This window comes from Cyprinodon tularosa, unplaced genomic scaffold (genome assembly GCF_016077235.1).
Source record: "Cyprinodon tularosa strain WSP-4 unplaced genomic scaffold, ASM1607723v1 ctg40, whole genome shotgun sequence".
Classification (NCBI taxonomy): domain Eukaryota; kingdom Metazoa; phylum Chordata; class Actinopteri; order Cyprinodontiformes; family Cyprinodontidae; genus Cyprinodon; species Cyprinodon tularosa.
Genome location: NW_024039119.1, coordinates 2,707,542 through 2,720,724, shown reverse-complemented (window position 1 = coordinate 2,720,724; position 13,183 = coordinate 2,707,542). Strand labels below are relative to the sequence as shown.

The window sequence follows — 13,183 nt, the reverse complement described above, 5'->3', positions numbered from 1 at the left end:
CCTTTATCTGGATTAAATTTGTATATAAACCTCTTTACCTTTTGCCTTCTGATTATTAATGAAAAGGGCCAGGTCAGCCAGCCCAACAATGACCCTGAACGACTGCCTTTTCAGAGGAATAGGCCAGTATCGTTTATTGCAGACCAATAACGACCTCAACGCCTCCATTATTAAGGGGTGGAGCTGGTTTTCCTGCTTCAATGTGCGTGTTTTCTAAGCCATTACAAGGCTTTAGTTGGGCTATTCAATAAAAGCCTGGATCTAAACGCTAACCCAGACATTTTAAATTGAAAAACCTTCCTGGATTGGAAGCGAAATGCCTTCAAACTTGGGAAGAAAAAGGTACAGTGGATTGTTTTTTTAAACTTTTTATAATTAATCAAAATCATAGTTGACAGATTAATATGTTATAGAACTGAAACAAATAATAGGATCAATGAAAGGAACTCGAAAGGAAGGAATGCGATTAATTGATGGTTGATAAAATTGTAATCGATTAATCCTTAACTTTAGTATAAATACACTGGAAAAAAAATCTAGAAAAAAGTGAAAATGTCCTAAATTAAGTGTATTTACCCTTAATTTGAGTAGGTAAATGAGAAAGTTTGCCAATGGAATGAGTATTTTTACTTTTAAACAAAGATAATTAGATAATATGCACTTGAAATAGGAAAATGCAATTGTGTTTTCTTATTTTAAGTGTAAATTGTCTTGTTCGAAAAATGGAAAAATGTCACTTTTACCTCCTTAATCCAAGAACAAATGCACTTATTTTAAGAAAAAATTACTTATCTAGATTTTGATGTATTCCAGTGTAACACATGCCATTACCTGAAACCACTCAGAACAGTTCTTATACAACAACTCTCCAATATATATATATATATATATATATATATATATATATATATATATATATATATATATATATAAAGAAATTCTGCATTCAAGACGAAAAACCTTTTATGTCGATTAATATTCTCTATCTAAGTCATCAAAAGGCCCACTTTAGCCTCAGTTGGTTTAAATTCTTTGCAGAATCATGTCTTATTGTTAATTGCTTAATTAAAAAAATAATTGAAAGCCCTCATTTTGAGCCAGATTCCTTTAAACACAGCCAACACATAAAGCTACAAAGAAAATCCCCTGATTCAATCCAAATCCAACTGTTTGAAACATAAGGATTTGCTTTGAGCCTCTTAATGGATTCAGAATATATAGCATAGAACTATGTTAAGAGGTTATAATGGACAGCCTCCCTGCATTTACACCCTTAAAGCTTTTAAAAGCGTAAAAAGCTTCCCACATGTACAATGTTCGAGTCTCTTATGCTTCTTAGAAAAAACATGAACGGAGCTGCTTCCACAGAAACGTCTTAAAATAGTCGCCGTTTGTTCTCCGCTTTTAGACCAGTTCCACAAACAGAATGTAAGTCTGTGTCACGCCTGCCTTCAACACTTTCTTGTGGTCGGAGGCTTTTCCCAGCTCCAGATCTTACTTCTCCTCAGCGGTGACGCAGCCCAGTGCAACAGTAGGAAGAAAATAGACAGACAGACATAAAATAGTTATTTTAATTTGAGATATTATGCTAAAATAGGAAGGACTAGATTGTTAGTACAGCAAAAGGTTTTAATCCCTGCATCACATCATGTTTAGCCCTAATTAGTAACACAGGTGCCTTAAGCTTTTCAGACAATTCAACCCTTTCATGCCAGTTGTTGCTACACTGGAAAAAATCTGAATCTAGATAAGTCGTTTTTTCTTAAAACAAGTGCATTTTTTTTCTTGAATTGAGGAGGTAAAAGGGACATTTAGCCAATGGAACAAGACAATTTACATTTAGAATAAGAAAACCGAACTGCATTGTCTAATATTAAATATGTTTTATCTAAATATCTTATTTTAAGAGTAAACATACTCATTGCATTGGCAAATCATCTAATTTAACTACTCAAATTAAGGGTAAATACAATTGAATTAAGAATTTTTTTTCTTATTTCTAGATTGTTTTTCCAGTGTAATAAGCAACAAACGGCTTGTATTACACTGCAAAACATGTAAATCTAAGTAAGTCCCTTTTTCTTAAAATAACAGCCTTTTTCCTTGAACTGAGCAGGTAAGTGAGACACTTTGCCATTGGAACAAGACAATGTACATTTAAAATAAGAAAAAAACAACTTCAGTCTCTTATTTCAAGTGCATAATATCTAATTATCTTATCTTAAGGGCAAAATTGCTCATTCCATTGGCAGATCATCTAATTTTCCTACATATATAAAGCTAAAGACTAGGGCTGCAACAACGAATCGATAAAATCGATAAAAATCGACTTTTAAAAGCGTTGGCAACGAATTTCATCATCGATTAGTTGTGTCGCGCGATTATTGCGTCATCCGCTGCGCCGTCATCACTGCCTCTTGACTGAAAGAGGAAGGAAAAAAAATACGGCAGAGCGAGCCAGCGCCGCAGGTGCAGTGTTGCCAACTCCGCGACTTTTCAGACCCCTCCAGCGACTATTTTTCAAAAAAGCGACTAGCGACAAATCTGGCGACTTTTTTCGGTGTCACTGGTGGCTTTTGGAGACTCTTACGTGAAAGCATGTATCGTTCCTACTCTGCCGTGGGGCGCCTCCCCCACCACAACCGCGTTTTCCCGCAGGAGTCCCTCTCAGTCAGAGCCTCAGCGTCCAGACTGCAAATGAAGCGCGCATGCACCGGGATTGACGGCGCAAATTGATCACAATAATTAAAATAGCCTGCGCTTTGTAAAGTGAAAAAAGTGATAACATGCAACTTTTTTCAAAAGAAATTAACATGGCACGGAACCACCATGTTTGTTTGGTTTTAAAGTGGGGAAACGTTACGTTAGTTTCTCAGGTAGCTCATCTGATGCTTTCCTTATCTTGTTAGTAGGTTACAGACAGTGATAAGGTTGGCTACTTATTTTACTTTAAATTTCATTTGAACTAGCTTAAGCAGCGTTTACATTTACTTTATAAATAAATTAACTTGCAAATTATGAGGGCAAGACTTTTAAAGTTTAAATCTGGCAAAAATAAAGTAAAGATGATCCTGCAATTTATAGAAGTAAAGCAGAATAAAATCCAGCAAGATCAGTAATATGTCAATTAATTATATGCCACATTCCCATGTAAATATCTGTCTTTGGAGGATGTGTTTTTTAGCACCCCTAGTTCTCTCATTTTTATTCCAAATACAATTTATAATTTGAATCACAGGGCTATTTTTATCTCTATGGTTCAGTATTTTCTCAAGTAGCAACTTTAACTGCTGTACTTTCCTGTCTTAAAAGGCAGAACTCTTCTAGTCTAAAAAAAACTCATTTGTTGAAATGGGGGGCCTATTGTTTGAACCCCTTAGAGGCTTTTAAAAACAAAAATGTCTTTTTTTGCGCTTTATGAAACAAAGTACCCTATATTTTGTGGATGTACATCTACATTTCTCATGTAAGTTTGCGTAGTTTTAACACAAACATTTATTTTTCATATTGCACCAGTACAGTTAATGAGCAACCTGTACTTGTGTGCTTGTTTGTTCTGTCTATAATGTTTATTTTGGAATAAAGAGGTTAATATAAAAAATATTTTTTGTCCGATTCATCGATTAATCGAAAAAATAATCGTCCGATTCATCGATTTTTAAAATAATCGTTAGTTGCAGCCCTACTAAAGACACTTATTTTAAGACATCTTTACTCATTTTCAAACATTTTTGCAGCGTAGGCAAACAGCCACCATAGATTTTTTGCATCACCCCAGTGCTAGTCACAGTGTATGTTATAACTACTGTAACAAAATATATTTTACCTTAATTTTTATCTATTTAGTAACATTAACCATTTTATTTTGGCATCTCAGTAAAGGGAAAAACATGCAAAAAATGTATTATTTTTATGTACATGTATATCAATTCAGGGGGTTAAAGGCAACAAACTACTGCTGGGTGGCTGTGTGTTTTTGGGATTCATCTTAAGAATTTACTAATTATGATCAAAATTCATGGTTTTTAATCTACCAGGACCATCATACTTCCACCTCCATGTTTGACAGCTGGTATTATGTTTAAAATTTCTAAAAGTTCTCGTCTTTTGGTTCATAGTAATCTTAAAGACGTTTCTTTTATTCTGGTTAACAGCTCTCACTTATGGAGGACCAAAATAGACATAAATAACAAGAAATGGAGAAATAAATGAATGCTTAATAAGTATGATTAATTGGTTCTTTATTTAATTATAATCATTTTTAACTAATTTGTTACATTTTTGTAAATTTCATCTTATCTTCCCAGTTCAATATTATAGCAGGGAGGGGAATAGATAAAATATGTTCCTTTATAAATGAAAATGTACTGATTTTAAAGGCAACTCTGTGCAAGTAAAAAAATTGAAAACATTAAAACTCTCACCTTATTCAACCAGTAAGAAATAGCTTAATGGAAGAAGTAAAATTGTCTATAGGTAGAAGTTAAAGCCTGAAGGCACCGCAACTCCTCATTTGTACAAAAAGGCAGAAATTAAAACAAAAGTGTAAAAATAAATGAATAAATAAAAAATGAATAATTAAATAAATAACTAAAGGAATACATTTAAATTGGGGGTGGAGACAATTAGGTGAGGAGAATTAAGAGAGTGGTAGAGTGCTATTATTATAAAATAATCGTAAGATTAAAGAACTAGAGCAACAGGAGAACAAAAACAGAGATCATATTGAAAACTAGGGGTCGCCCTGATTCAACGTTTTAATTCCTGATGTAATGTCAATGTTGCTGCTTTAAGTATTCACTCTGAATGATCCAACATCGATATCAGATATCCGATATCAAAATGCTAATAGAAACATTCCCCTTCTGTTTAACGTTTATGTAACCAAGTGGTTCATAATAAATGTTGTCATACCTGTTATCCTGTTCTCCGTTTGAGTGATTCTATTGACTTTATTAATCACCCAATACTACAAACTGATAACAAAAGTATGCTTTTCTCCCCTGCTTATATTGCACTGGGTTAATATTGGTGTCGGTCTGCAGTATTGGTATATCAGAACTCAAAACAGTGTAATCGGGATATTCCTATTATTGATCAATACCAATATTAACCAGACACGATATCAGAACAAATCAAACAAACTTTTATTAACCATTTTGTTCCTGACAGAAATTAAAAACCCATGAAAAAGATGGGCACATGAAAATGGACTGATATGGCAAGCCCTAAATGTCAAAATTACAGAATAAGGCCAGGAACCAAAGAAAATGATAAACAATTAGGCAAATAATGAAAAACATGGGCTGCTCAGTGAGGCAGTGGGTAGCACTGCTGCAAGAGGGTTTGGGGTTCGATTCCCAGCCCGGGGTCTTTCTGCATGGAGTTTGCATGTTCTCCCTGAGCATGCGCTAAGATCCACGGGAAAATAAGCTTTTTTTTTTCTGTAAGATCTAAACCTCAGATAAAGGCAAAGAATTTCAACTTTGGGTAGAAATGTGTTCAAACAAGAGGAAAGCATGTAGATAAGGAATACACTGATGACTGCCCTGAAACAGGAGGACAAATTTAAGTATGTGTGAACGACAGCGACTGAATTTGCAGATAAAGAGGTTGAGGGAAGAGCTGGAACGGCGTCTTTGATAGGCAGGGATGTGTTGAACACAGGGAAGGGTTCAGATAAGAGGACGCCCCACTCGTGGTACTTTTAAGGTCAATGTAGGGAGACAGATAGGGCTGCAACTAACGATTATTTTGAAAATCGATGAATCGGCCGATTATTTTTTCGATTAATCGATGAATCGGACACAAAATATTTTTTTTATATTAACCTCTTTATTCCAAAATAAACATTTTAGACAGAACAAACAAGCACACAAGTACAGGTTTCTCATTAACTGTACTGGTGCAATATGAAAAATAAATGTTTGTTTTAAAACTACGCAAACTTACATGAGAAATGTAGCTGTACATCCACAAAATATAGGGTACTTTGTTTCATAAAGCGCAAAAAGAGACAGGCATTTTTGTTTTTTAAAGCCCCTAAGGGGTTCAAACAATAGGCCCCCCCATTTCAACAAATGAGGTTTTTTTAGACTAGAAGAGTTCTGCCTTTTAAGACAGGAAAGTACAGCAGTTAAAGTTGCTACTTGAGAAAATACTGAACCATAGAGATAAAAATAGCCCTGTGATTCAAATTATAAACTGTATTTGGAATAAAAATGAGAGAACTAGGGGTGCTAAAAAACACATCCTCCAAAGACAGATATTTACATGGGAATGTGGCATATACTTAATTGACATATTACTGATCTTGCTGGATTTTATTCTGCTTTACTTCCATAAATTGCAGGATCTTCTTTACTTTATCTTTGCCAGAAGATTTAAACTTTAAAAGCCTTGCCCTCATAATTTGCAAATTAATTTATTTATAAAGAAAATATAAACGCTGCTTAAGCTAATTCAAATGAAATTAAAAGTAAAATAAGTAGCCAACCTTATCACTGTCTGTAACCTACTAACACGGTAAGGAAAGCATCAGATGAGCTACCTGAGAAACTAACTTACGTTTCCCCACTTTAAAATGAAACAAACATGGTTACTCATCCTGCTGATCAGCTCTCTTCACTGCCATTGAAGGCTCCAACATGTTTTCTTTTCAGGTGCTGCGTCATAACAGTGGTGCTTCCGTGCCATGTTTATTTGTTTTTACAAAAGTCGCGTGTTACGACTTTTTTCACTTTACAAAGCGCAGGCTATTTTAATTATTGTGATCAATTTGCGCCGTCAATCCCGGGGCATGCGCGCTTCATTTGCAGTCTGGACGCTGAGGTTAAACTCCTCACTAAAATCCTGCGGCTCGGACTGCAGCGCTGAGAGGGATTCTTGTGGGAGAGGGAGAAAGGCGTTGGGATGGGGGAGGCGCCCCACGGCAGCAGCTGCCGCTGGAGGACAAGAGTAGGAACGATACATGCTTTCACGTAAGAGTCTCCAAAAGCCGCCAGTGACACCGTAAAAAGTCGCCAGATTTGTCGCTAGTCGCTTTTTTAAAAAAATAGTCGCTGGAGGGGTCTGAAAAGTCGCTGAGTTGGCAACACTGCAACTGCGGCGCTGACTCGCTCCGCCATATTTTTTTTTCTTCCCCGGGATGACGGCGGCGGCGGATGACGCATTAATCGCGCGACACAACTAATCGATGATTAAATTCGTTGCCAACGCTTTTAAAAGTCGATTTTTATCGATTTTATCGATTCGTTGTTGCAGCCCTAGAGACAGAAAGAAAGGAAGCCAAAAGAGGAAACTCCTTTTCCTGTCTTTGGCTTTCATTCTGTTCTCTATCCATGTTCCAATTGGAAAACACACATTGGCATCACCTCCAACATTTACATTTACTAAGTATTCCTATCCCTGCTGGGGGAATGCCCCAACTGAAGCCACGAATAAGTCTGGTATCATTGGCCTCTGTTCAAGTCCTAAAAGCGAGATTTACACAACTCACAAACAAGTCTTTACTTGCTTGTTTGCATTGCAGACTCTAGAGGCTGAGTACTATGAACGAACAGGAGAGGAAATCACAGCCGGTGATCAGTAGGGGATTCCAACAGTCACGGTAAAGTGGCATGGGTGGAAGCAGAGAAAATAATAAAAGTGAAAGAACATGAAATAGAAGAAGTAGGATGGGGTCAGTGAAAAGGGAGGTCTTCTTGTGTAGCCTGCTGGGGACTTTCCTTTTTTTTACTTCTGTGGAAATGTTATAGTTCAACCCTCTGTTGGGTGAAGAAGTTCCCTATACTGGAATTTCAGACTCACTTACAGGAATAACAAACTTTTATTTATCCTCCTATTACTGGCTGGGGAAAAAACAATGATTTACTCTACATTTTTACTTTTGTTTTGGGAAAGAAAATCCCCTCCACAGAGAAGTTGGCCTACCAATGGTCTACTCATCAAACAAATTACTGAAAGGCCACTTGAAAGTCAATCCCTCCAACTATTATCTTCTGCTTCGGTTAAGATACACTCAATATCTGGTAAATCCCAAGCTGTCCCAGGTCAGAGGTTATACACCAGGGGTTGGCAAATCCAACTCCTGAAGGTCGGTATGGAGTTTAGAGCCTGCTTTATCCTCAGAGACCAGGTCGTCTGCATGTGTGTCGCAGTTAAAGCAGATATGCTCCCCCACCTTCTGCAGACACTCAGATACACCTCCACAGATTGCAGGTGACCACAGACAGTGCCGCAGACAGCGTCGCAGGTAGGAGAGAAAGGAGGCCTGTGATTGGTCAATTCTACTTCCTGTTTGGTACCTAATGGCAGAAACTCTGGCTGTAGTGCCGTCCACAATGCCTGGCACACTATCCCAGACACTGCACAGGACGCTAGTTTGTAGCTCTGTGCCACGGTCTGTTTGTTTACACCCGAAGCCAAAACACTCAGCCTGACGGCCAGTCTTTCAGGAACACTCACGGGTGATCTGTGTTGAACAATCCTACTTGGACAATCCTACCTAGTTCGTGATTGTCCATCGTGGCATGGATTACCATAGCACAAACCATGCTCAAAATTGGGTATAAATCAAAAATATCTGCATCATACATGCGACAAGCTAACTACAACACACTGCTGCGGAAGTATACACAGCCCTTAAGATGTGTCCTTAGACCAGAATAACTGTTTCAAGAAATTAAAAGATGAGGAGGACTCTGGAGAAATTGAATGCATACTGAGGAGGTAATTCAACCAATTGATTCAGGTGTGTTGAACCAAAGATTAATCTAAAAGTTGCAGGATAGTGGCCTGCAGGAACTGGAATTACATACCTTTGGTATACACAACACTTTCAGTAAGTTCTGGGTGATCACTGGGGTGTTCTCCAGTGTAACATACCAGAAATCTCAAAAAAGAGATTCCCTAATGCCTAAACTAGCTCAGCTTACTGTGACACTAAAGAGCATCACCCTTAATCAAGTTTCCATTAGTTGATAAGAGTTAAACAAATTGGAGGAAGCAAATGTGAAGGTATCCAGGGTCTCCACCTAATAATAACAATAACAATTGAACTTTATTGATCTCACATTGGAGAAATTTACCTCTGCATTTTAACCCATCCCCTTAGGGAGACCAGGGGGAGCCTGGGGAGCAGTGTGGGGTTAAGGGTCTTGCTCAGAGACCCAGAGTGCAGGCTGCCTAGTGCTCTAACTACTACACCAACACACCACCAAAATAGGCCATAATCACAGCTGAGGGTTCAGGCATAGACAGACAAGAACGTCTTGGCTAAAGCTCTTTATTTACAAAGAGAAATCAATTTGTCTCATTAGTGTTCTCAAATGTTCCGTTTAGTTTTTTAGATTTCTTTGGTCTAGTTCCTGCTCTACAAAGAAGAAGTATTATTTGTTAGCATAAAACTGTGTTGTCTGAATATGATGTATTGATAATACGTTCCACTTTTTTCGTCTCAGATTTCTTCTCTATGACGCAGCATTAGAAAAGACTGTGACCCTCTCCAGTCTGAAACCATGACACTCCTGCTACTACTCAATTATTGCTCAATCCTGCCGTACCTGACTTTAAAATGATTTATTTTTCTCCACCTTCCAGCACAGAGACTATGATGAAGTAGTGCCATAAACAATCATTAGCATCCGATCCTCCTGCAGAGTGTTGATGCCAAGAGCCAGGGTGTGTTGTCCCAACATGATCGTTGGCTCTGGTGTTGTGTGTCTGACGGACAAGTGGGGCTTGTTTCTGCTTTGCCGGAAAAACATGCAGGGTTTTTACCTTCCAAACAACCTTGCTTCAACAGAGAGCGATGCGAGGCGAGGATGAAAAGAAATAGAAAGTTCCCGTCCTCAGGGATTTGCATCAGTGCAGCCGACGGCAGGAGAGGAAGGGAACTCAGAACCGCACTATGTAAACATCCATTTAAAGAGGCTGTATTAACTCTCACTGCTGCAGGGATCGATAAGCAGGTGAAAGATGGGAAGCAGGGCACTTTGTCTTCCGCACTAAGCATCTTTTGTGTGTAGTCTAAAATAATTTAGCTCTTTTTCTTTATTCTCCCATGATGCTTTAAACTTTCACTGTTATCTGAAGTACAGTAACCTGAAACATAGACGTGTGCAATTGCAAACTGGGCTGGGACAGGAATTACTGGATGTGGGTGGATGTTTTTCTGTTTCTGAGACAGTGGGTGTGGGACAGATTGGCGGTGTCTCTCAGGTTAAAGAGGATGTGTCTGCGTGGCAGTAGATAGAGAGGGGGAATAAAGGCCTAGTGGGGGTGTTTGGGGGGAGGGATTATTGTATTTACTCCATGTCTGGTTCAGGAAGGAGAGGTCAGTGGGGTTAGATAGATTTAACATTAGGGGCAGAGATACTAACACCGTCTCTAATGAATCTAAAGGAAGCTCTGGGGTCTAAGAAGGATCGGCAAGCAGCTTAAGAAAGGGTCTTTGGGGGGAGCTTTAACCAGTCTGATCCTATCACAGCTGATTTATCACTCATCTTCTTCCATGTGTGAGCAGTATTAAAGACAAACCACGCTTCAGACATAACCAGCAGTCTAATCCTCAAGCTACATAAAATCTGCCCCCCTTCCTGCTGACATCTGTCTGTTTATGTATCCAGTTCGTTCATACATGTGGCACGGACGGGTCTGTCCTCTTTCTCACCCCTTACATTAGGCATCCCCAAAGTCGGTCCTCGAGGGCCGCTGTCCTGCAGGCTTTAGATGTTTCCCTGCTTTAGCACAGCTGATTCTGATGATTGCAGTTCAGCAAAAGCCTGTTAATCAGCAATCAATGAAAATTAGCTTTGCAGAAGCAGGGCAACCTTTAAAACCTGCAGAACAGCGGCCCTCAAGGACGGACTTTGGGGATGCCTACCTTACATCTTTATCTGTGCAATTCAGTTTTATGAAAGTTTTTTTTTAACACTTTCTGGACGCTGGAGCAACAAAATATTTCCTACTTGGGTTCTGGCAGCTGTATGTGTCGCAGCCCATTAGCCAACATAACGGTGACGTTGACTTCTGCTATAGTGACATGGTATAATACTTTTTCACTTCCCTTTTTTGCATGCAGATTCATTCAGAGGAACTCTTATTTCAAATATGGCACTTATAATTTGATAGGTGACTAACAATAGTAGATTCTTTATAGCAAAGTTAATAATCCAGAATACACCTGTTTTTGTAAAAATTTAACTTTCCCTTGATAGTTATTGAATAAACCAAACAAATAAACATGTTGGACTAAAACTTAGGTTGTAATGTGGTACGTCAAAGAAAAAATAAATAATATTTTTAAATATCTTTTAGGTAATGAATTAGGAAGTACCAAAAATGAAACATCATTAAGCTTTAAAAATGATCGATTCTTTTAACCTTCTAGTAAAAAGAAATGTGATTTATTATGAAGATATTTAAACCTAACTAACTTACTTAAAAAAGAGAAGAGGCATTTTGGGTTTTCAAACCTCTGGACAAGATTTTTTTCATAAAGACGACTGAATGAAATTAAAAGAAGTTTATTTTACTTCAGTATTGCTGCATGTAAAGGATATGCTTTATAAAACACGGAAGCGTATTGCATTCATCAAAAAAAAACCATTATATTTGGAAAAAAATAAAAATAAAAAATAAAAAAATATATATATATATATAATATGTCAGACTTAAAAGTATAAAATCTGTCAAATAAATGTTGAAAAACAAAAAATTTGTAAAACAATAGAAATGTTTTTTAAATAATTGCATTTAAGGAAAGCCTTTAAGAAATGAAATATTTAAAAAAATGTTTTAATTAAACGTTTTTCAAAGTTTCGTTTCTGAATCGCATCTTCTTTTTTTTTCTTCTTTTTTTTACTTTTTATTTAAAAAATGTGTTGTTTTTTTCCACGCATTCCTCTAGCAGACATGTTCTTTGCTTGCATCAATAATGGAACATTATTATCTAATTATCTTTTTTTAAGAGTAAAAATACTCATTACATTGGCTAATCATCTCATTTTCCTACTTAATCAAGGGTAAATACACTTAATTTAAGACATTTGTACTCGTTTCTAGATCGTTTTTCCAGTGAGGTGAAACAGGAGGAAGGGTCAGGTCCATCACAGGACAGAGTTTTGTCACCAATTATATCTTCTCCTTTTGCTGTTTTCAGCTCGTACACTTTAGGGACGGATTAAACGGGAAAACAGAAACCAAAAGCTGAAAATAAAAGTAAGGGACGGCTTGGTCTGTTATGATGTAGGGACTTTGGTTTAGATCTGGCTATTGTGAGTTGTGGTTTTTGTGATCTCACTCAGCTTTTTTTTTTCTTTGTGGGGATTTGTATTCTGGTCTTTTTGGGTTTTGACATTTTGAGTCATTCTTGTGTAGTTTTATGTCTTACTAGATTTGTTTGGGTTTTTCCCCTGGGCCTCGGAATTTCTTTGTGAAGTTACTTCCTTATTAGATCCTGCTGTGAGTTCTCTGTTAACCAGCTCTGTTTACAAGCCTCTCCTCTTGTGGTCCGTGTTTTGCTCTCACGCTCTGAGCTACTACCTGCAAAGATCTCACTGTTGTCTGGATTCTCCATATAAATATTTTCAGTGTTTCTCATAAACCTCATGATTGATTCCATTTAATCCAGTCGGGAAGAATTTCACATATTGAGAAAATCAAGCTGGTTTCTTTAACAATACCAATTAAAATGAAGTAAACCTGTTTTTCTATTTATGATTTAACTAATTATCAGGAATCCACACACAGACATGCATTTACCCACTCCTCTCTATCCCTCTAAGTTGAAATAATATTGAAGAAAGCATAGTTATCATGTAAAATCTCAATTGCTGTATCAAAATGATTTCACTCTATGCTCACAAACGACACCTATTGATGCTTCAATGGTCTGCCTGCTCACACCTATAGACCTGTCTTTTGTAAACATTACCGAAGAGTGTTGACAACATGACCTGGTACGGGCTACTTTAGTGAGGTCATGAACTTTAGGGGCATTTGGGAAAGACCAAGGTGAACACTTGTAAGCCAGTTCACCTCTACAATCCGTTATTATGGGCTCTATGCACAACTTCCTGAACTTAACAAAGCTATTGTGTGTCCCCACTTTCATTACTGGATGGACTGAATAATCCAGGTGTGTCTGCCCATAAGGTGAAGCACCCCTGGATTAATCAGT

General features: G+C 37.5%; 1 protein-coding gene across 3 annotated transcripts in view; it reads right to left on the bottom strand.

The window, feature by feature from the left end:
* rassf5 (Ras association domain family member 5) overlaps positions 1–13,183 on the bottom strand; it is a 59,941-nt gene that overhangs the window by 26,856 nt on the left and 19,902 nt on the right. The gene's annotated exons all lie outside the window — the stretch shown is intronic.